Consider the following 22932-nt stretch of genomic DNA (forward strand, 5'->3'; position numbering starts at 1 on the left):
TTGACCATAGAGACTTTGGTTTACTTCTGGGTTCTCTATTCTGTTCCATTCATCTATGTGTCTGTTTTTATGCAAATACCAGACTGTTTTGATTACAGTGGTCTTGTGGTATAGTTTAATATTGGGTATTGTGATCCCTCCTACTTTGTTTTCCTTTCTCAAGAGTGCTAAGGCTACTTGGGGTGTTTCTTGGTTTCATGTAAATTTTTGAAATATTTGTTCTAAATCTGTGAAACATACAATTGGTATTTTAATAGGGATTGTATTGAATCTATAGATTGCATTGGGTAGTATGAATATTTTAATAGGGTTAATTCTTCTAATCCATGAACAAAGTATATGCTTCCAATTATCTGTGTCTTCCTTAATTTCTTTCCTTAGTGTTCTTTAGTTTCCCAAGTATAGGTCTTTTTCCTCCTTGGTTACATTTATTCCTAGTTACTTTATTTTTCTTGTTGCTATAGTAAATGAGGTTGTTCCCCCCTAGTTTCTCTTTCTGGTAGTTCATTGTTTGTGTATAAAAATGCCATTGATTTCTGAATATTGACTTTGTACCCTGCTATTTTGCCAATTCACTTATTAGGCCAAGTAGTTTTTTGGTGGAGACTATAGGGTTTTCTATGTACACTAGCATGTTGTCTTCAAATAATGACAGTTTTACTTCCTTCCAATTTGGATGCCTTTTATTTATTTTTCTTGTCTGATCACTGTGGCTAGAACTTCCAGTACTATGTTGGGTAAGAGTGGTGAAAGCAGACACCCTTGTCTTGTTCCTAATCTTAAGGAAACAACTTTTAGTTTTTGCCCATTGAGTACAAAGTTAGCTGTAAGATTCTTGTATATGGCTTTTATTATGCTGAGGTATGCTCCCCCTATTCCGACTTTGCTGAGTGTTTGTATCATAAATGCATGCTGGATTTAATCAAATGCTTTTTCAGCATCTATTAATATCATCATGTGATATTTGTCCTTTATTTTGGTATTATGTTTATTGATTTGTGAATATTGTACCATCCTTGAATCCCTGGGGTGAATCCCACTTGATCATAGTGTATAATCTTTTAAATGTATTGTTGAATCCAGGTTGCCAATACTTTTTGAGGATTTTAGCATCTATGTTCATCAGAGATATTGGCCTGTAGTTTTCTTCCTTTGTTGTGTCTTTACCTTGTTTTAGAATTAGGATGACATTGGCCTTATAAAAAGAGTTTGGGAGTCTCCTTCTTCTTAGATGGGCTCTCTTGTACTTGGGCTTCAATTATTGATGGCTCATTCATTAGTGGGCTCTCCCCGCCAGCTGGCTGACTGGGAATCACAGCCCCTGCCATGTCTTGTATGTTGTTATACAGGTACTGGTTAACAGAGCAATACTACCCAGAAAACCAAACCCACACCAGCAAAACACCCTCCTACCACATCAGCAATATTAACAGCAATTGAGCAAAGATTAATTAAGGTGGAAAGAGATTAAGGATATCATAAGATAGGAAAAAGAGAATATGACATGACTAAAGGAGAGAAAAATGATTTTGAGGGAGAAAAAGGAAGAGAAATAATAAGAGTAGTGAATAGAAACAAAGGGAAGAAAGGGAGAAAATAAAATTTAAAATGTAAGTAAAACAGGGAAGGGTGATGGCAAAATGGAGTAAGAAAGGGAAGAGTATAATAAAAGTTTGAAATAAAATTGAAAAAATAGTGAACCAAAGGGAACAAAACTGCAGAAAAACAACAACTGGGTCAATAACAATGACAGCTGAGCAAAGATTAATAAAGGTAGAAAGAGAATAAGAATATTATATGACAGAGAAAAGAACATGAGATGTCTACAGTAAAGAAAAATGATTTTGAGAAGCTGAAGGGTAGAGAAATAATAAGAGTAAAGAATAGAATCCAGGCTAAGAAAGGGAAAAAAATAAAATTCCAAACTCAAATAAGCAAGGGCAGGAGGAAGACAAATGGAGAAAGACAAGGGGAAAGTAGCCTATGATATTTGAAATAAAAAATAGTAGTGAACGCATAGGAATATGGTTGAACAGCAATAACCATAACATTCATGCCAAACAAGCCACAATTAATAAAGGTAAAAAGAAAATAAGAATATTATAAAAAGAGGAAAAAGAATGTGAGCTCACTAAAAGAAGGATGATTTTGAGAGGACAGGGGGAGGAGAAACAGTAAAAGCAAGGAATAAGAACAAGGCATAGCAAGGTGGAAAAGAAAATTTACAACAGAAATAAAAAAGGGCAGGAAGAAGGCAAAATGGAGTAGGACAAGGGAAGGGTACAGTGTGAAATTTGAAATGAATATAAAATTAAAAATAATATAAAATTTAAATAAAAAGAATACAAAATAAAAGACAGAAAATAGTCCATTAGTGGGAATACAATTGAAGCAAAAAAAGAAATATTAAAAGGTTATACTAAAGAAAGAAAAAACCCACAAATTCTGAAGAAGAACGAGGTGGAATTCAGCTCAGCAGAGTTTGGTGTTTGCCTTCTGTCTTCTCTTTCTGGATCTGCCCCTGGCTTTTTATCAGCTCAAGGTCCCAGCGCTGGTTGTCTGGCAGCACCGCCTGTATCACCTTCACCTGCCTCTAGAGGGAGCTTCTGTTGCAATCAGGAGGGTGGGACCACTGGGTCTCCCCTGGGAGGCGCAGTTCGGCTCTGGGAAATTGTGGGTGTGCTCCCCCTGCCCCTGCACCACCCGTCTTAATCTGTCCCAGCTTATTTCCAATAATGTATAGTTTCTGCTGAACTAGCTGTCTGTTTCAAGGGAGGGACCAACCTGTGTAACAGGGTCAACTCTTTCCTCCTTGGTGCTGATGGCAGCTCTGTGTGATGGAGGCGGGGCAGGGCCCTGTTTCCCCCTTGCTGCACCAATTTCTGATTTCCCTGCTTCGCAGGCCTCACTGGAATAGGGCCTGAGGGACCAGTGTACAGTATTTTGCTATGTATAATGTGCATTTAATTTTTTTGCCCGAATTTGATGGGAAAATAAGGATGTGTGTTACACATGGGTAGTACTTGAAATACCTTATATCTGTTCTTGTGTTTCGTAATTTGTTACATAAAATTTCTTATACCATCATATGTTCAAAAATGAATGCTAAAGTTCCTTTATAATACAGAAAACAAGTATCTCAATATAAATACATACATACATACATACATACATACAAACTTGAATTAAAACAAAAGATCGTTTTCCTGAAAGTTTGGGCCAAAAAGTGGGTGCGCATTATTAATGGCAAAATAGGGTATTTTGTCTCCCTGAGAGTTCAAAATGGGCCCTTTAGGCGTTTCTCTTTCGGTCTTTCTTTTGCAGATATGTGCCCTGCAGGCTGTTCTTGAGGCTGCTGCGTCTGCTCTGAAGAGCTTCCCTGTGGTGCTGGCAGTCCTGCCGGAGATGGGGGTTGGGTGTGTCCTTCCCTTCCCAGATGTTTGATCTCCGTCAGGGAAGGGGGCTGTCTGGCTGTAAATAACCTCAGGTGCCCCACTATTGCCCATCCAGTTCCCAGCCCACTCCTGAGACACAGTCCCAAACTCTCCGCTCTGCGCGGCCTCCGGCCTGCCAGCTGCACTGGGCGAGGGCCAAGAAATCCCCTTGCTGTGCACCTTCCTGATCGCTCTGCTCAGCTGTATTCAGTGGGAGCAAACCGTGCTTTCAATCTTCCCTGGCAGGACATCTGCACATGGGGTCCCTGCCCAGCACACTTGAGCTCCCCTTTTAAAGCCTTTCTGGGCACACCCACTGCAGTACTGAGCGACTGTCCAGTTTTCCACATACACTACCTCTCCAAAAAGCCGAAAGTCTCTCACACTCATGGCTGGCCGCAGCCTGCCTCCATCCAGCCCACGTGCAGATAGAATCCTTCTCTCTCTGGCACTCTTCCAGTTGGCATTTGCCACTGCAGCTATGGGTGTGCTGCTTGCTGTGTGTGTTTGTAGCCTGGATTTCCACAACTTTGTGTATCCAAGTCACTCCCTGCCTGGGTCTGGAGGTTCTCTGCCCTGGGCGGGGAGGGAGCCGCAAAGCTGTAATTTTTGATGAGGCTCTTCACAGATGCAAGCACTACACATAGGGTGTTGTTGACAGGAGAGAACTGGTTCTTCTTGCTGACGCATGTAAAGAATTATGTATCAGCAAATCATTCTTCAGAAGAAAACAGAAGTCCGGAGCTCAGCTAGGCAGGCCTCTCGCGGGTCCCAGCACCATCAGGTATGTTGCTGCAATTTCCAGTTCTTAATTCAAACCCATGTGGCACCTTCTCATGACCCACTAGCAAGAGTCCTTTCTCCCCTTTCCTTTCCGCCTGGTCTTCACATTGTTCCCCCATGGCATGGAGCGAACCATCTCCGAGCTCTCATGCACGTGTGCTATAACCTGGGGAGCTGTTCTGCATGGCTGCTACATCTTGCTTTCCTGCTTCCTAAGCCATGTGTTCAAAAGCCTCTAGCATGGCTGTCGCACATGGATCCAAACCCTCGTAGGAATCCACCCCCGGCTCCTACCACAGGTGCTGTAACTTGGGGGAGCTGCCTGCCTAGTTACATCCTGGGTTTAAGTTATACAAACCTTCCAGGTTAGCTCCGCCTATATGCAAAATAACCATCTTTGCAAATGAGGCAGGAATCTCTCCAGCTGTTATTGGCATGCAAAATGCTTCTCCACCGCCCTGCAATGTCAGGTTTGCAACTGGCCTGTTACTGATATGCAAAGTAACTCAATGGCCCTGCTCCTAGTCTCTCATCCCTCATAGCTGCGCACCTTCTGGGGTGGGTGGAAGAATATCCTATATTTTTCTTGGACACCGCAAGTTCTGGACCCCATTACAAATACCCGCTTTGGGGGGTCCCTGGCTGCACCCTGTTATGGTATTTTTCCCTTCAACGTACAAATTCTCCTTACCACCCGCTGCGAAGCATCTTCTGTACTCCTTGTCTTCCAAACATCGTATCAGCTAAGATTCTGTTGAATGTTGCATGTTTATTTGTCTGAAGATCAGCCAAGTATCCAAGCTGGGGGCAAGAGCAAGTGGACTCAGCCTCCAGTTACTTGGCTGCCACCTTCCAACCTTGAGCATTTTGTATTTGATAATTAGAATCCGTCTTCTTAATGCAATGTTATAGTCAATTAATAACACAAGTTACAATGGTTATTTTTTGATATACTGACTTTTATACACTAAAATAACCAATGGATAATTTCTTTAAAAACACAAAATGCTTCATTGCTTTTTTACATGTACGAAGACGTTAATAACATGCGAACACCATAGCAGCAACCTCACAGTGAATGATGCGGCTCCTTTGCCATGGAAACTCTCTGAGCTCAATACAAAGGTACCAGGCTGTAGTGCTGACCACATCTCTGAGTTCTGTGGGCTGGCAGGGCAAGTCCTGAGTTTGGATTTATCCACACACCCAGACAACACACCACTTTGTACAGTTCTGACTGTGGCCACAGACCACAGGCAGCTCCCATGTCACCTTTCCTCCAGGGCATCACAAGGAAAACAAGCCAATGTATTGAAACTACACTGACACTCATTATATTAACACCAGGAAAAGAAGTATCAATCCAATAATGTCAAGTTTTGAAAAGACTCAAAGTACAACACCTGAGATTTTACATTTAAGAAAAGAAATAGTACATTTGCAGGCACACATTATAACCGTTGAAGAGAGGTTTAAAAATGACAGGTACAGCACCTTACACATCAGTGTCCACAGATTGTGTGGTTGGCCTCTTGGACCACCTCGAACATTTTCTTACAAAGAGAAGAAACATAGTGGACACTGTCTCTCTGCCATCACAATGCACCGTTTGTATCTCAGCAACATCTTTGACTTGGGAATGAAAAATACATTTTTGTTTTCGTAGTCCTGATTCTTTAGGTAAACAAACTAAAGCATTTAGCCATTGTCTATGAGAGCTTTTCTTACCTGTTCCCCATTTTTTTCTTTTTTAGAAATCTGACTCTTTTCTCATGAATTCTCATGTAGTAACTTCGGCTGTGTGAGATTTTGAAAGGCAACTTAATGTCCTTTCAATATTCACTCCTAATCCCCCTAATCTCCTTCCAATATTCCCCCCGAAAAGTGACCGATATATCCCAAAATGTCAGGATAGTTCGTATGAATGGGAAATGTTAATCTGGGAGTTAAATAATGTTTGTGAAAGTGTCTTTAAAAATATGTGCTGATTATTATCATTTCCCAGAAAAGGGCGTCTTCCCTGCCCAGCTGGTCACCATCAGCCTGAGGAATAAGGGAAGGCAATCGTGAGACACAGAGGAGGCAGAACCAGGCAGAAGTGGGGCCTCATCCAGGGAGAGACTCTGAGCCAGCAGAGGCATGTTCCCGGCATTCCAGGTCAGCATTTGTGTTGACAACGACCAGCATCTCAGCAACAGCTTCACCAGAGCCCAGAGACACAGCAGACTTAGCTGGGACTTCAGCACAGGGCCAGTCCTGCCTTTATGCGTGTGGCTCCTGCCTACCTCTCCAACTGTATCTCCACTCTCTCCCTGCTGCGCTCCACTCAGCCAGTCTCTCATCCTTGCAGGTCAGAGAACATGCCAAGCTCAACCCTGCCACTTGTCCTGTACCTTGCCGTTTCCTCTGCCAGGAACACTGCTTTTCTAGATCTCTCCATGGTCACGTCCTCTTTTTGATTTTTTTCCCCCTCAAATGTCACTTCTTGATCTTGACCCCAAATGAATCCCACCTTCCCCATTCACACTATGAAAAATGCCACTCATTCATTATCTCCTTACTTGACCTTGTTTTTCTTTCAAGCCTAAAACCAGCTGACATATGGGAGACATAGGCTTCTTGTTTTGTTTTATTAATGCTTATCTTTCTCACTAGGGTGCATATTCTATGAGGTCAGGGACATTTTTGTATTTGTCTCTTTATTACCAGTGCCTACAGTAGTGCCAAGTATACAATTGGTGCTTAAGAAATATATGTCTGCCACTGTATATGTGGCAGACATGAAATGAATGAATGAACTAACCTATGTCTGTCATTGTGCATTCCTCTTGCTCACAATTACCCTTGAAGAGGTGAAAATCATCTTTTAAAGAGAGATCCACCCCAAACTGAGGCCTATCATCCATTCAGTTATCAGTCAAAAAGATTTTATTGGACACTGACCATGTACAATGATTTGTTAATACTTGTTTTATGTGAGGCTCTATGTTACACCCTATGGTGTTTACCCCTTATTAAGACTGTCCTCATTTTTCATTAGTCAGAGTTGTTTAAAGCATTCAATAATTTGTAAATGCTTCCCTCCTATCACTCAATTGTGAATTAACATCCTCCTAGGTTCTGTATATACTTGCTACAGCATTTAAAGTCAGAATGATATTATTTAATTTGGAAATGTAGGATTTGGCTTTTCAACTACATAGAACTTTTTAAAAAATATATCATGCACAAAACTCTGTCCTCTGGCGCCATCTCAGAGTTATCACAAAAATGCTGCACATTTCCTTCCGGGAGGGAATGTCCCAACTCTGTCCATTTTGGGTAATAACGCCATTAAACTTGGCATTATTTTAAAACTTGCTCCATTTTAATGCCATTATAAGAGGGTGCCCAGCCATCTGGTCTTCCCTTGGCTCTCCTCCAGCAGGCTGTACACCCATGCTGATGTCTGCCCCCGCGCAAGGCGCCCGGCTGGGGCCCAAACACCCTCCAAGCACCTCCTGGGCAGCCTGTGCTCTCCTGCCCCCTCTGTGTATTCCTTTGGCATTGGCACAAATTTGTGCTTATAATGGAATTAGTAAGTGACACCAGCAGCCTCTTCCAGAGTGTCAGTGATTCCTCTAAATGGAGATGACCTTTCCCTCACCTCAGTGGTGCCACATAAGCCAAAACCCCAAGTTTGGAAGCACAGATTCCACTTGGTGTTTCCCATTGTTTATGGCTTCCCAGCCAAGTTCTCAAGCCCTGTGAACTTGTTTTCATCCAAGTTAGTTAAATCCAGTTCGGCAGCAAACATTTCATGACGTAGAGGAGATCTCCAAATATGTGTGGCCCTCTTCAAGGGCTGAACTAATTCTTTTGAAAGCAGTTCACTTAATAATTCTTGCTGCTATTTAAGTATAAAATCAGTAAAGAAAGGTAAGTCATGGGTCCTGTGGGGAAGACAGAAGGAAGCAAAACATTCTCATTTCCCTCTGCTGCTGGCTTCTATAGGTGTCTTGCAATGTAATGGGCTTTGGTTTGGCATGATTAATAAGGTAAGAAAAAAAAAGAATTTCATATAATAAGTCTATTTAAATAAATAAATAAATAAATTCATGGCAAGAAAAAGCAGATAACCTATATGAGACTGTAACCACTCAAAGGGCTATATTCCAATATGCTTCATTACTCCCTAAACTTAGCAAATTATCACTATGTAATTCTTAAATAAGACATAATGGACCTTAAGCCTTCTCTATGAGCAGTGTCATTGTACCTGCCTTACTGATACCTGAGAAAAGCGCGCTCCCAAATAGAGACTTGGAGGTCAGGATCACCCTCACAGGCCATCCTCTTACCGCATCTCACAGTTACATCACTGCCTGGGACAATTCCCTTGTCAACTGTCTTGTATATGTATATCCCTTTTGGAGGATGAGACCACAGAGTGCGAATTGCTAAGATACAGCACCATAGTAGAAAGACCAGTGCAATAGGTGTGTTCTACTCACAGAGGTATCTTCCTTAAGAGAGATGAGGTATTAAAAACAGGAGACTAGTGATGCCCGCCAACACTTGGACGTTCACAATGTCTTTTTAGCGCCCCAGATGAGATAGGTGGAACTTGCACAATTCTATGCAGGAGGAAATCTCCGTAAAGGAAAGGAACAATGGTGACCTAAGAATGAGCAGAATAAAATTTCACTTGGTTTTTGTGTTTACTGGGACTCTCATTTCCCAAGCAGGTAGCTGCATGCTAGCGATCCTCCTTTTTTGGCTGTGATTCCCAGATCCCAGCTGTGATTTGGCCTTGAAGAATAAAGTTGCCATCAGTGTACACTTGAACCCTGCTTCAAGTCTGTTACAATGACATAAGTTGGGTTGGAAATCTATAACTTTGTAGGTTTTCCACATGCTGGTGATGGATTTTCCCTGCTTTTTCATTTTAACATTCTCATTCCTGCCCCAGTTACAGTAATCCACTTTAGAGATGCATAGTTCATCCAGTGAATTATCTTTCACATCAAAACCTGGCATTTAACTGATATGAGCTCTCCTTGCGAGTTTTAATGTGTGTCTGTGTCTGTATACTCTGGGGAATGTGCATTTGAATTGGGGCTGGAGTGGGGGCAGGGGCTGGCAGGGCCCTCAGCATGCCTTGTGTGCGAGTAAGCCCTGATGTACCTGTTATGGAATTCTCTCTGATCATTAATCATAAACATGTCCACTATTCAAACTCTGTTTTTCCTCTCATGTGTGGTAGTCAGACATTTCCACCCTAACATGAGCAATTAAGTTTTGAACTGTTTATATATCCTTGTTTTACCTCATTTTATTGGAAAAGGTGAATGACATGGAATCTAGTTCATGAGCCAACACAATTGTGTTAATCAAGGCACGTACTTAGTGGCAAAACTAAAAACGGAAAATGGAAAACCTGATTTCCCTGTCTCCTACTTGAATCATCTGAATTATATTTTATTGTTTTTATTAATTTATTTACTTTTTAAATACATTTGTCTCTGCCTTCCCCCAACCTCTTTCCCTTGCCCCCTCCCACTTCCCCTTTGGTTTTGTCCATGAGTCCTTGCTATATGTTCCTTGACTTTCCCCTTCCCTTCCCTTTCCCTGCCCCCCCTTCCCTCTTGTCTCTGTTGATTTCTTTTCCTTTCAGTGTTGCTGGTCATATTTTCCTTGCTTCTTTGCATTGTTGATTAGGTTCCGCTTATAGGTGAGATCATATGGTATTTGTCTTTCGCCCCCTGGCTTATTTCGCTTAGCATGATGCTCTCCAGTTCCATCCATGCTGTCGCAAAGTTTAGTACTTCTTTTTTTCTTTCTGCTGCGTAATATTCCATTGTGTATATGTACCATAATTTTTTGATCCAGTCATCTACTGATGGGCATTTAGGTTGCTTCCAACACTTGGCTATTGTAAATTGTGCTGCTATGAACATTGGGGTGCATAGGTTCTTTTGTATTGGCGTTTTGGTGTTCTCAGGGTATAGTCCCAGCAGGGGAATCGCTGGATCAAAAGGCAGTTCCATTTTCAGCTTTCTGAGGAAATTCCACACTGCTTTCCACAGCGGCTGCACCAGTCTACATTCCCACCAACAGTGTACTGGGGTTCCCTTTTCTCCACAGCCTCGCCAGCACCTGTTGTTTGTGGATCTGTTTATGATGGCCATTCTGACCGGTGTGAGGTGGTACCTCATGGTGGTTTTGATCTGCATTTCTCTGATGGCTAGTGATGCTGAGCATCCTTTCAAATGCCTCTGGGCCCTCTGTATCTCCTCCTTAGAAAAGCATATGCCCAGGTCCTTCGCCCATTTTTTGATTGGCTAGTTTGTCTCCTTGGAGTAGAGTCGAGTGAGTTCTTTGCATATCTTGGAGATCAAACCTCTATCTGATGTATCATTAGCAAATATATTTTCCCATAGGGTTGGCTCCCTTTTCATTTTGCTGATGTTTTCTTTAGCCGTGCAGAAGCTTCTTATTTTTATGAGGTCCCACTTGTTTATTCTTTCCTTTATGTCCCTTGCTTTAGGAGACATATCAGTGAAAAAATTGCTGCGTGGGATATCTGAGAGCTTCCTGCCAATGTTCTCCTCTAGGACTTTGATGGTGTTGCGACTTATATTTAAGTCTTTTATCCATCTTGAGTTTATTTTTGTGTATGGTGTCAGCTGATGATCCAATTTCAATTTTTTGCATGTAGCCGTCCAGCTCTCCCAACACCATTTGTTGAAGAGGCTGTTATTGCTCCATTTTATGCTTCTGCCCCCTTTGTCGAATATTAGATGTCCTGAATTATATTTTAAAAACTCAGCAGTATGTATCAATATAAGATTAAAGTCAATTAAGTGTTAATGACATTAAATCTCTTATGTAGACAGAAATCTTTTAAAAGATTCAAAATACTCATTTATATTATGCCCTCCATCCATACATTTCATAAAACAAAGCATTCCAGTACCTTTTCCAAACCCAGGTTCCATTGCCATTTTTTTTCCTTATCAGGCACAATATTTTCATGCTAGTCTGAATTTTAAAAAAGCCTGATGTTCTGCCTCAATAATTGTAAGACCTTTTGTATTTCTACTTTTGCGGCCATGAAATATGTATTGTCTCCTGAGAGTCTTTCGTATCTCTGTATTCAAAGTGGATAAGTGATAGAGCTCTAAGTAGCCAAACCACTAAAACTTCAGAAGGCAGCTCAGAAAAACCAGCAGTGTCTTATTTTCAAGTGCAGTTATTAGTTTGTTCCTTGAATCTTCATAATGCTTACATCACTTTAGAATGACCCGTCTACCGTCCACAGCAGTTTTCCAGTGTACAGCTGACCCCTCCACTGCCCACTGCCACGTGGGAAGGCTGATGCCTTTTTTCCTCCTCGAGAGAAGATTCTGAGACTAGATACTATTGGAAGAACACAATTATTGTTCTTCCAAAGTGTGCAGGTCACTGTGTGTATTTCTCCAGCAGTGTGTGCACCAGTGCATGGCTTCCACCCACAGCACTTCCAGCCGGCCCGAGAGCCCAAGTCAGAAAGCTGTGTAAGGACTTCAGAGACATGTGCTCAACTTAGCATCTCTTAGCATCCCATTCTCTTCTTGAAGTTTAACATTCTTTTTAGGGTTAGGGACTGAGATGATAGGGCTCAATAGGACTGGATAACATGTATAAAGAGTGGGGATGATTTTGCTTGATGAGGGGAACTATCCTCAAGGCTACCAAGGAGGTTATGACAAGGATGATAATCCAAAGCTGTACATTTTCCTGAAGCACCAGGCAAAAGAAATAGATTAACTTTTAGCTGAAAACAGGATAGAAATAAGCAAGAATTTTCTTATTTTAAATTGTTAGGCTTTTAATTGTGTTAAAGGTAACTTTTTCCTTCATTACTTAAAAAAAAAAATAGATATCTGTATTCTTTTCCTCAGTCGTATCTCAACTTAAGAATATGAACTGAAGGGCTTTTCAAACTTCTTTTTTGCCAGACCTAAGAAATATTCAATCTATTGAGACTGCAGAGTTTCAGAAGCAAATAAGAAAGGACATGAATCCCAAACACAGATAAGCAGACTCATATGCTCCTCTCTCGCGCCCCCTGGATAAATAATTCTAACACTAGGACTCTTTCTCTGGATGGGATTGGACAGTTCCATTGTCCTGGGCAGATAGGCTCCCAGCCCGAGCTTCAGCGATAGCCTGGAGAGAGACCAGCTTCCATTCTCTTTCACCAGTGTCATGAACAGGCAGTAAAATGAATCAGGCTTGGTCTTGAAATCCAGGGCTGAAAGGCACTTTACTCACAAGGTGGGCCCCTCAGATTCCATCACACCACAGCTGGGTGGTAAGAGGTCACTATATAGCTGTTTTTAGGATGAAACAATACTAAGCCCTTAGAAATTGCAGACTATTTACTATTGTCCCACAGTAATTATGGGAAGAGTTTTGGAAGGTCTTCTGAGAAGTTCAGTGTAGTAAGAATGGGGAGAGAAAGCCACAATTTGAATAAAGGAAACCCAAGAGGGCTATAGGAAGTAAAGAAATGAGGGGAGTTTCTCCTTCCTTGTGGCTGGGCCTGCAAATAGCCAAGCTTTCTGGTACTCACTGACAAGACCTCATGCTTTGGACAGCTTTGTTCAGTTCAACAGACATTGAAATGTTCTAGGTACTGCGCTAGTTTCTGGGGATGCAATAATGAATTCTTTCCAGGGCCTCCCCTCACATGACTTAAACTCTAAATGAGGCCACGAATGTGTGAAGCAAATATATCAGTAACCCTTCTTTTCCTTCTCTCTTTACCTGGGTAAGTGCAGCTTAACCCTCCAGATGCTTCTTACATGTGACCTTGTCAGCAAAAAGCTTCTTTGACCTCTCTCACTAGGCTTGGTTTCTCTATGCTTCTATTTCATATCACCATCCACATTTGTCACTTCAAATTTATTTGTGTAAATATTTTCTAATATACATCTTCTTCACAAAGGGGATTACCTGGCTTTGTCAAAGCGATCTTCCCAGGGCTGTAGCTTTTCAAAAATAAACTTGATGGATGAATGAATGGAGTTGTGTCAAAAGCAAGAATGAAAGCATGCATGGGACACTACATGAGGACAGAAAAGGGGAACTTACCCCTGCCAGGAAGCTGTAGAAAGATGTCCTTGAAAAAGATAATTGATCTGAATCTTGAGAATGAATAGGTTAGTCAGGCAAAAAAAGAGGAAACAGGTGTGCCCCGCTGGGAAAGCAGCATATGCTGAATCACAGGAGCATGAAGTGGCTGGCACCGTGAGAACAACAGCAAGCAATGCAGCATCACTTCAGGATATGAATTATGCAGGAGGGCGTAGCGGGAGATGTATGTAGCTCACACACGAAAGACTTTGTAAGTTATTTCAAAATTTCTTTGACTTTTGAGCTATGAGGAGCAAGCCTCTGAAGAGTTTCAAGTCAAGAAGTAATGTGGTCAGACTGGCAATATACCATTCCATGGACAAAGTAGAAAAATGAAGACTTCCAGGTCAAGATAGGCATTGAAGACATAAGCTCAGGGTTACATCCCCATCAGCTCCCCCTAGCACAGGGCCTGTGACAATTGATATGGAGGCTCACAATGCATAATATCAAGTTAGCCTCAATGGCAAATATTGGCTAATGCTATCTCAAGTGTCCAGCTCTCATAGGATTACATGAGAAATAAACAAACTTAGCTAGGGAAGCAAAACAGCTATGGAACAACCAGGCAACAAAGCTATACCTAAGTACAGTGGTACCTTGGTACTTGTTAATTTGTTCTGGAACTCATGGTGAGTGCAAAACCCAAAAAGTGCCAAGTGAATTTTTCAAGCAATGAGTGATGAAGCATTTTCTCTTGTGGGGTGGCATCGCGACTCATAAAAGTTCTAGCAAGTACAACAAGTCTCAAGCAAGTGCCGAGTGCTGAAACATTTTTTCTCATCAAAATGCAATGAGTATAGGGAGTTTGGAGGATGATGAGTACTGAAGTATGACTGTAATGCGATATAAATTGGGAAAACAAAACCAAAGGCCTTAGGACAAAGTTGGACCAGGAAGTACGGGGTAAATGGGGACTTTTTGTAAGAGGTGAGTCTTGATCTTATCCTTTAAGAAGGTAATGAGCCCTGGCCCCGGTGGCTCAATTGGTTGGAGCGTCGTCCCATAACCAAAAGGTTGCCAGTTTAATTCCTAGGTTGCAGGTTGATCCCCAGTCTGGGTGCAGTGCATACACCTCCCCCTGCCCCCCAGTCCAAGTGTGTAAGATCCCTGGTCCAGACAAGTTCGGGAAGAAACCAGTCCATGCTTCTCTTTCACATTGAAGTTCCTCTCTCTCCCTTCTCCTATCTCTAAAAAGTAATGAAAAAAAAAATGTCCTCAGGTTAAGATTTTTAAAAAAGTGATGGAGTAAAGCTGCAGAATAAGAGGGAGTGTACTCAGAAGTGAGCTACCTGGGAAGCCACAGAAGTGGTGAACACCACCCAACAGAAGAGCGCTGCCTATTGGACAGGCTATTAGAGAAAACAACATGTGCGATGGCTCTCATAATAACGCTCATCAATTTACTGTAGTAAAAACTACTTTAAACAATTTTAAGACTGCCCAGTTCCCTCTTCTGAATCTTGAAGCCATTAGGTGGGGCTGAGTAAGGTGTATGTAGTTCTGGCTGGGGCGGGGTGGGCAGTAGCTGTGGGGGCTCAGAGCAGGGTGTCAGAGTCTGAGCAGTAGGGACCCTCCCGGGAAGGCACCTGGTCAAAGGAATTGGCACCTGCAGAGCAGGGCGAGGGGGCTTCCACCTACAGGCACCTGGGGCAGGACTCCGAGTCTGATTGTAATGGATGCTTTTTGCTTATGGAGAAGATGGTCCTTGTCTGTGGGAAATACACAGTAAAGTACTCAGAGTGTTTGAACTGGGAAGGAAACGTGTTAGGACAAAGTGTCAATAATTTACTTTCAAATGGTTTAGTGGTACAAAAAAAAAAGTTTTGTACTAAGCTTACAACCTCTCTGTAAGTTTGAGGTATTTCAAAATAATACTAATTTTAAAAATTGTTAAAGACTGGTAGCTTATAGATACTTATCTATGAACTTGAGTTAAGTCAGAGACATATCACACACTTAGACTCTTCAGAAAATATTTGCTTATAAGATTTTAAATTCTGTCTGTGCAAAAACTGAAAAGAAAAGGAAAGAAAATGAAAGAAACAAGAAAAGCCTTAGAATCTCAACCATGGTTACTTAGATGGTCCCAGAAGTACCTCAGCCCCTGGGCTTTGTCTTATCAGACAAAATCAGTCTTTATTTCCCTATTTCTATTCCTCAGACTCTTACATTCAACTGCTAACAATGACTGGCCCAGAACTGAGCTAGGTGTCAGGAGTACAATAGAGAGGGAGAGAGCAAGCTCCCTACCTCTGTTGCAGTTTGCTGTTACTGTCGTGGTCCAGCCCGTCGTTAAACAATGACAACAGCATCAGGAAAAAGTCCCCAAAGGTACCAAGCAGAGTCCTTCATGTCTGCTGTTTCCAAACTCAGCTCTCCCCCTCCCCCACCGGAGACCCTACAATGTTCCCTGCGCCCTCATCCATTCAGTGCTCTGACACATGTCACTATCAACTCCTTTTTTTCTGCTGGATTCATATCACATCTTCCTCTGGCTCCATGAGGTCAGGGACTCATGTTAGCTGATACATGAGGGCTCAGTGTTTGTTGAATGAGTGAATGAGGGAATGAATGAATGAGTGCTGTGAAAGTGGAAGGACACCTGTATGTGCACGAGGCACAGAAGCAATAAGAACAGGCTTTCCTGAGGAAGTGACATTTGCACAGGCACCTAGAAACCACAGGAAGTGCCAGCTAAAGAGTGTTAAGGTGGGCCTCCTATGAGCAGGTGGGTCAAAAACTGTCCTTGGTCAATGAGAGGTCACTGCTTTCCTCAATACATTTTTTAGTGACACACTTCTGTTCTGTGACAGTATCTCCATTTCTCCCTTCTCTGTTCTCTCTCTACCCAAAGTGCCAATACTAACCTGACCCAAGAGGCAGTTTTTCCCTCTTTTAATCCAGTTGCAGGCCCCCAGGGCTGACTAGCAATTGTTCCCTACAGTGTAGGGCTAGGAGCTGGATGTGAGGGCACAAACCCCAGTTTATGCCATTTATTAGCTGTGTAACCTTAGGTGAGTCTCTTCATCCTCTGAGACTCTTTCCTCCCATAAGAAAATCTGTCTAACAAGAATTGTTATTTCACAGAGTAGGAGCAAAGGCAAATTCATATAAAAGCACCATGTAATCTGCCATTGTTTTGACCACACAACCCAGACATACGGCCTGAGATAAAAAGATGGTAGCTACAAGCAGTGAAGGTTGTCCTTGTAGTCCACAAAACAACTGCCCTTTGTCAACAAAAGACACTGGAGGGAAGATTGAGGTTCCCACTGAAAAGCCTTCTCTGTTCCTCTCTGCCTCATAAAGTGTGGACCTCCCACCCCATTCCGCCAGGAAGTCAGGAGCACATTTCCTGCTTACTGCGCCACGGCCCCAGAGCCCCACCCTCCCGTCCTCTCTGCAGAGGGCGATGCTTCAGAGGGAGGGTGCTTGTGCTTTAATCCTGGCATCAGCATTGACTATCTGTGCCTCAGTTTTCTCCTTTGGAAAAGTGATGTTAATTATACCTGACTTACAGGATTTTTGTGAAGATTAAGTGGGTTAATGTTTATCAAGTGTTTAGAGGAGCATCTGACAAACAGGAAGTACTTACAACATTTTAGCTATTATCCTGCCATAGTCATTGTTTCTATACAAATGGTTTTGTGCACCAAAGTCACTTCACCACAGCGCAATGGAGGTGGCACTGGCACCCGCTGCCCCACTGCCCATGCCAGGCAGGAAGGAACGGCCCCATTTGATGCTGGAAAGTGGTTATTCTATAGAATTGGAATCTCTTGCTCCGAAGATGGGCTGGGAAGCAGACTACAATGAACCTGCTGCTATTTCATCTGGGTGTCCCCACCTTTATAAGGGGGCTGGCAATTCTTAGTCACCCAAAGGAAGAGAAAAACAGTCAAAGATCAATCATCCTACTGGTAAAGAAGTTAAAATCGCATCAACTTTTCTTTGACATGGCACATATTCTTCTTTCCAAAAGAACTTGAAATTTAATTCAGTCAATGGCTGGCCAAAGGGAAAATGTTACCATAGCAACTTATGATTCACCTAGGGATTATTAAAATAAATGTAACAATAGCAGTAATAGCAATAGCTAACATTTATTTCATACCATTTGTGGGCAATGTTTTGTCACAAGTGTTTTAAGACAATAACTCATCAAATGCCTTACAAAAACCCTAGAAGGTATTATCTCACTTTACAGAAGAGAAAACTGTCTCTGTGGTTCCCAATAACAGGAAATTAGGGAGATTTCAATACAAGAGTCAAACCAAGAAAAACATGAATTCAGCAGCCAGTAGGAAGTCTGTCAGGAAATGACATACCTGTCACTTTATCACTCAGCACCAAGAACACTTGGATTTACTGTATGAGTTTCTAATAATGAGGCAACACTTTCAGTTCTCAGAAATGTCCAAATAAAAAAGAAGTCATGTGAAAGGCTGTTTGAGTTGAATCACTTTTACATTGCTTCAAAATTTAGATCCATCATAAAAGATTGGTTCTCTCATGTCTATATTAACAGGAGTTGTATTCTTCAAGTTGTTTGGAAGTGTGTTGGCGATCAGTCACACTTTTATAAGCTTTTCAATGTAAAAAGCATTTTTGAAATGCATTTTAACTGATTCTTTCTATTATGGTGAGTAATAGGAGTTTGATTCCCTTTTTATAGATCAAATTAAAGCTTAAGACACCCTCAAGCCCCAGAGCAAAGTAGAAGAGGATGCAAAAGCCATGTACTCTGTTTAATTCCACCTTATTTCCACTACGTCATATATTAGTTATATTAGCTTCAAGTGCACTATATAGTGATTTGACATTTGTGTACCTTACAAGGTGATCACTCCACTAGTTCTAGTTATCATCTGTCACCATGAAAACTCATTGGCAGCATTATTGACTATATTCCCCTTCACTTTTTTCACCCATCTGTCTCCCCATACCCTCTAGAAACCATCTCTTTCATCTCTTTTTCTTGGAGTCTGTTTTGTTTGTTTATTTGTTTTATATTTTTAGATCCCATACATATGTGAAGCCATACAGTATTTTTCTTTCCCTGTCTTACTTATTTCACTTAGTATAATAATCCTTCTACATTCTTCCATGTTCAATACTGCACAGCACTCCGTTGTGCATACATACCATATCTGTATCCATTCATCTATCCATGGACACCTGGGTTGCTTCCATATCTTGACTATTGTAAATAATGCTGGAATAAATATAGAAGTATGTACATATATCTTTTCAAAGAAGTGTTTTGTTTTCTTTGAATAAATAGCTTTTAATAAACAGATCTCTGCACAGGGTAAAATTCTGTTTCAGAGCCATTCACTAGATACCTTAACAGCTCAATGAACTTATAGAGCATGTCACTGGTTGGGGGATTAATGTATAAAACAGAGACTATGAATGAACCAGTGTGTCAAATTAGGACAAACACTCCCAAACTCTCCTGCAAACAGTTAACCGCATCATCGTGGCTTAAAGATGCTTTTAACGTGCCGGGAAACAAAGACTTTGGAAAACCTCAAAAGAAATCTTATTGATATTGTTGTTCCTTTTTTTTTTTTTTTTTGCTTTAATCCAGGTTGACTAGTAGCCAAAGAAACAAGCTAGTCACTTCTGCTTCCAGTCTCCACCATTTTAACTGAAAAGACAAGCATTTACATTGCATTTTATAAAATAGCATTGAGTGATTTGGGGCTTTGAGACCTACCCTGAGCCCTAACAGATAAAAGGAATGAAGGCTCCTGAAGTAGGATTCAAGCCACAATTCACTCATCCCTAAAAGGTTAGCAGAAAAAGAGTTCACATTGGAGCCATCCAGTTTCCCTCTGGAATGCCCCTCTGAGGCTTTGGCTGAATTAGGGGAAATCCATGTCATCACCTTTCTACCACTTAATAGTCACAGTTATTAGTGACTTCCAAAGGTACTTGGAGCCAGGTTTAGGTCACATGGGGCCAAACAATGCGATTCCTGCTCCCAAGGAGAGAGGAAGGCTCTCAATTTCATTTCACAGTTAGCACGCACTCTACTTTTTTTTCTAAGCACTGCCCAAAGTGAAGTGTCTGGTGTGAAATGTCTACCTCTGATGTTCTCTGGCCTCTGAGGGGCCTGGGCTGTGACCCAGCTTGTTTTTCTGCTCAACAAGCAAGGACCGTCAGCCTGAGATCTGCTGGCTTCCCACTTGAGGGCAGATCCCTAGAAAGATCCTGCCTCTTTCATGCATCTGGTGTTGTGATAGTGCAAGACAACTGAGCTTCAGTGGAGCTGGAACTTGGGACTCTCTGAACACTTCACAGCTGGCACCTATGGCTTCTTTAAGTGGGAAGCAATTAGGAGAGTTGTAGAGAGGTAGAAAAGACAAATGCAACTCCTGATATCGGAGTTGCAACCATCATGATATCGGAAAAGATTTTTTTAATGCCTTGAGTAGAAAGCCCAAAAGACAATGCATCACAAAGAAACTCCTGATTGTATGTACTGTAACAATATACTGCTCCCCCCACGCCCCTGCCTTGCCCCTTGACATCATGTCATACTAACTGATAGTAATGCTGGTAATAAACCACTTCATTGTCATAGCAAATCACTCCCCTGCAAAGTTGCTCTGACTTACTTAGCTGACACTTAGAATTCTAATATTCTGAAGAGTGATACTCCTGTGAGTCTGTCCTGTTGTTTACATATCCATACTGTCCACATGATACCCATTTAGCTGGCTTAGCACATCATCCAATGCAGATATTTTCACCCTACTTGTGATCCAAATCCCCCTTCATTATGTGCTTTCTCCTGTGAGCCTAAGTTAGAAATTAGAGGTTACTATGTATTTTTTGAATCCTGTCAAGCTACCACTGATGCAAAAGGGAAACAGCACCCTTCAGCTGCTAGTGAAAAGCCCTTCTGTTAGGCAAACTCCCTCTCTATAATTAGTTCACATTGCTTTCAAGCTTTGGCAGCAGTAACAAAATGGTCCATTTCAAATATGAAGATTTTTAAAGCAAGCATGGAAAATGAGAGTGGAAGGACATAACTATTGGTGGAGACATTGACTGCCACATACTACGAAGAGTGTACAGCCTCTTATGTTTTACCTGCTGGGACTAGGCGAAGAACCAAGAAACAGACATTGGCATCTGGCTCTGAACTGCAGCCCTATTTTTTAAAAGTGCTTGCCTAAGAGATTGACTGTATCATAATAAAAAATCCTGTTCTCCGACCAGGATAATCAAAACTGTTCTTAACACATCACAGATGAAAAATTTTTTTTTTGTTTCAATATACCATGCCAGGTTATTCCTTAGTCCTCTTATCTCTGAGGAATGACATAAAATAGAGCATCAACAATACTCTGATGCTGCATCCAACCTCCTAACCTAGGGGAGCTTCACTGAAGCCAAGCAGATCCGAGGTTTGTCAAGACCCATCCAGGGGCAGTAAGCTCAACAAAGAGAAGGAGTGGGGAAGGGGACTAACAGCTCCTGAGAGCCTAACCTTTCGTGCTGCAAGAACTGCAGGTGCGTGGTCCCAACCAATCACCACCACCTCAGGAAGTAGCATTTTCTCCATTTTACAAATAAGAAAAATAATGATGAAAAGGGTGTAATAAATTGGCCAGTGTCACATGACTAAGACTTAGGTCTAGGCTCTTTATACTACACCACCACACTGCCCTTATTCGAGCACATGCCCAGGGCAGAGAAAAAAAAAAAAAGAAATGCTAAGGGGTTAATGTTTTATCTCAAAAGCAAGAATAAGTCAGCATTTAAGTTAAACTTTTAATCTTACACATAACACTCTGGAAAAATGTAGAGAACTTATTGAAGGAGGGTAAAATTGAAGATAAGAAGCCCAATAAGAAGGCTATTGCAATCTTCCAAGAGAGTGTTGTTGATAAAGGCTGGTGATCAAGCAAGCATCAGTTAGGAATGCATGTCTTTAAGCAACATAAACAAACATCAGACATTCAGACCCTTTGGCTGCTTGGAATAGCCTTCATTGGAAGAACTACCAGGAGGCTAAGAGTAAGTCTTGAGAATGTACCATAATGCAAAGATCCGGAAGGCCAGGGCACAGAAGTAGAAAGACCCGCATGTAGTGGACCGTTTGGCTGGGATGCTCCTGCTATCACCCTGCCAGGAGTTGCCTCCAACCATTTCTGTCCTGTGACTCTTCACTTCAGTTTCAGAGACACGGGACAGAGCAACTACTTGGCCAACTTTTGGCCACACCCCAGAGACCTAATTTGAGAACCGGGAAGACAGAGAAGAAGCTTCCACTCTTGAATTTCATACATGGAATGCAGACACCTGGAACAGTGAGAGAAGTAATTAGCCCCAGCAGAAATCAGGGTATTACCTGGAAGGCAGAATGGATGCTGGACAGCCAAAAAATGATCATTTTCATAAGATACACTAACAGCAGATTGGGGGAAGATACAATGGCATTTGAAGCGTTTGTAACATTGAACACTTGTTGAGGGTCTGTGCACAAAGCAATGAGTTAGGTGGTATTGGAGATATAAGGAAGTGTAAGGCTCACAGGGAATAAGAGACCCAAACACAAGAAAAATAAATAACAATATTAAAAACAATATATTAGGATGTAGATGATAAGGTATATTAGATTCAGAAAATGGAGAGATTATCAAGTCTAAAATAATTAGGAAAGTCATCCCATGCATCGTGAAACTTGCATAATATGTAGAATTTAGGCCAACAAACAGGAAAAGAGAGAGTATTCTAGTCAGGGAGAATGATCTGAGCAGAGGCATGGAGGTGCAATACGTGCAGTGCATTTAGGAATCAATTCATCCACAGTGGTCTAAGGAAAAGAGTTCATATAAGGAACCATCCCTGACTCAGAGTCAATGATATCTAAGATGCACAAAAATGGACCCCTTTCCCTCTTCTCTTCTTGTTTTCCTGACTTGGTCAAACACTAAGCAGTTCTATTTTAATACTTTAAGGAGGAAAGTAAGGAAGGTGTTATATTTGCAGGACTGAGGGTTGGATTCAAATGTATCAGCAGTAGTGAGAGGAGAAAGAAAACAGACCCCAGATGGACTGGCATTGAGCTTCAAATTCCTGACCCCCCTTGCTGGACCAGGGCCACTTGGGTTGGGCTGAATTCATCCAGATCATTGACAGGGTTCCAAAAGCCCTGACTTCTCTGGCTGCCCCGTTATCCTCCCTGCTCCTCCTCCTTCCTACCCTGCAGCAACAAGGCTTCCATTAGCCTGCAGAGCCAAGGCCCAGAAAGAGAAGGGGGTCCAGGACAGGGAGTGGAAACCTGGCTCCCCCTGGATCCTGGCAAGAGTCTTTGCCCTGGCAGCTGCTTCAACATCAGAACCAGACCTAACGGGACCACCACTCCTCTCCAGGACTTACTCATCTTCCAGGTTCCCACTTTCCTTGAGTGGTGCTGCAGATGCTGCAGAGGGTCAATGTGCTTATTACAGCCCCAGCTGATACTGGTAGGAATTGGTCAGGCCTCTAGGGCCCTGCCAGCGATTCTAGATGCTTTCCTTTCTAGAGCCCT

The sequence above is a fragment of the Pteronotus mesoamericanus genome, unplaced genomic scaffold, assembly GCF_021234165.1.
Source record: "Pteronotus mesoamericanus isolate MK-2021 breed Mesoamerican mustached bat unplaced genomic scaffold, CSHL_Meso_final contig_164, whole genome shotgun sequence".
Lineage (NCBI taxonomy): Eukaryota > Metazoa > Chordata > Mammalia > Chiroptera > Mormoopidae > Pteronotus > Pteronotus mesoamericanus.